Source organism: Pterocles gutturalis, unplaced genomic scaffold (assembly GCF_000699245.1).
Source record: "Pterocles gutturalis isolate BGI_N339 unplaced genomic scaffold, ASM69924v1 scaffold13944, whole genome shotgun sequence".
Classification (NCBI taxonomy): domain Eukaryota; kingdom Metazoa; phylum Chordata; class Aves; order Pterocliformes; family Pteroclidae; genus Pterocles; species Pterocles gutturalis.
In genome coordinates, this window is record NW_010130920.1 from 14,990 (window position 1) to 17,044 (window position 2,055).

The window sequence follows — 2,055 nt, forward strand, 5'->3', positions numbered from 1 at the left end:
GATGGGCTTTGACACATAAATTAGCACTTGTCAGCTGTTCACGGGCATGCTTCCCTGCTGCACCCCACTGTAAATGCTGCCTTCTTTTATGGAGAGGAAAACGCCATCACATTACCTGACAGCCACCGTGGGCAAGAGGGGTTCCTGGGAAGCCAGCAGTGAGCAGGCAGCGACTAGTTTACATATCAAATCAAATGATCAAAAAATGGAGGATGAATGCAATAAAATGACACAATAATTAGCAGCCAAGCGGCATTTTCTGCTCCTGTTTTATCTGGAAAGTTGGGAATGACAAAGGACAAGGTTGACGAAAACTCAAGGCAGGGCTTTCTCCAAGAGCTTGGATGACTCTACACAATGGCCATGGGGGTTCTTGTCACACCAGTGAGTCACTCTCTAGCTGTCACTCCCCGTGGCACAGCTCATCCTGCTCCTGCACCCATGCTGGCAGCAGCAGTAGCTGCCCTCCATGTACCTCGTCCTGCATGAAGCTCCCCAAGGGAACAGCCATTCCCAGGTTTTGACCCGCCATCATCATAGCCTACCTCCACCTTACCAGTGCTGCACATGAAGGCAACCTCAAATGAATGGTCACAGTCCCCAAAGCACACACACACCTCTGGAGCAATGCTTGAACGCTGTACATCCGTAAGAGGAAAAGGAGCAGTTCTCTGAACAGCCCTGAAATCCTTCCAGCAACCAACTTGAGCAAAAGTAGCTCTGCCACAACCATCTCAAAATGTACCAGAATTAAGAGTTTTTTCATAATTCAACCTGCCAGCAGCATTTCCAGCATGTTGCTTGTGTGCAGATCACAAGGAGACTAATTGAACACACTGCCAGCCTGGGGGAAGTTCAATTATTTGCATAAAAAAACACAAGATTCATCTTAAGTTCTGGGGTACTCTCAAAGCTCCAAAGTCTGCTTAATTTCCACTCAAACCAAACATCCCCCTCACCTAGAAAGATGAGAGTGCTTCACTGAAGCACTGGATTCACCCAAACTCAAGCCCAGAGTTCATGGGGAAAGAACATCCCCAGTCACCAACCTGGGTATCGCTTATGAATTCCAGTAGACACACTCTGAGCTCATCCGCTGGGCAGAAAAATATTTTTCTCTTCAAGCACCATCATACAGGAATAAATTGGGGGCATGACACTACTGTGGGAACTGCCTGCAGCTGGGAGCCGCGCCGCCTGCTCCAACACAACAAATCCCATGGTCTTAACCTGAAAAGGGTTTTTTCCCTTTTATCCTGTTTTTTTATTGCTGCTCTTATTTTTTCTCCCAAGAGGTTCTCAGCCCAACATACAAGATTAAAGCCTTTGACCTGGAGTCTGAGGGATGACAGTAAATATTCTTACCATATTTATCTCCATCTTCTCCTTTGGCACTGATCCTCCTGCCGAGCACTTGGATGTGTTTCCCGCTTGTCCTGCTGTAGAGCTGATAGAGCCGAAGCTGCTTCCTGCTCACGTCGTCCCTCGCTCGTGTCTGGTTCTCCACGTGTATCCGAAAATCTACATTCTCCTCGGCAGCAAACATCTGAGAGCAGACAGGGAGGACGGAGAGAGAACAGAAGAGACCATGAAGCAAAACAAGCATCTTGGAAACATTGCACATCAGGCTGGTGCAAGAGGACTTGGCTTTGGCTGCCCTTCCCTTGACAGCTGTGGCCGCGGTATCAGGCGCTCAACGTGTAATTCTACCCAGAGCTGGCTCGACTGTAAACCAAACCCGGGTTTTTACAATCAAAATGGGAGGGGGGTGAGTAAACACTTCTGCTTGGTCCTGCTTTAATCCTGGTCAGCCACGCTGGTTGTACATTAGGTTCTCCTTTGCATACGCACAGGCTCTACCAGGTTTCGTGGACACGTATGGGACAAAGGGGAAGGACAACTCGATTTCAGAGAATTTGTGCTTCATCTTCAGCAGCTGCACTGATTCCCCAGATTAACTGTAGGGAAGAAGTCAAGGGAAAAACCCATTTATGTTGATGTTAGCAGACTGGGCTTCAGCTATGCACAAGCATAAAATCTACAAAGATAAAAGTG

At 47.9% G+C, this 2,055-nt stretch overlaps 1 pseudogene; it reads right to left on the bottom strand.

Annotated features, from left to right (window-relative positions):
- Positions 1 to 1,365: 1,365 nt before the first annotated feature.
- On the bottom strand, positions 1,366 to 1,546 carry LOC104466856 (annotated as a pseudogene).
- Positions 1,547 to 2,055: the final 509 nt, after the last annotated feature.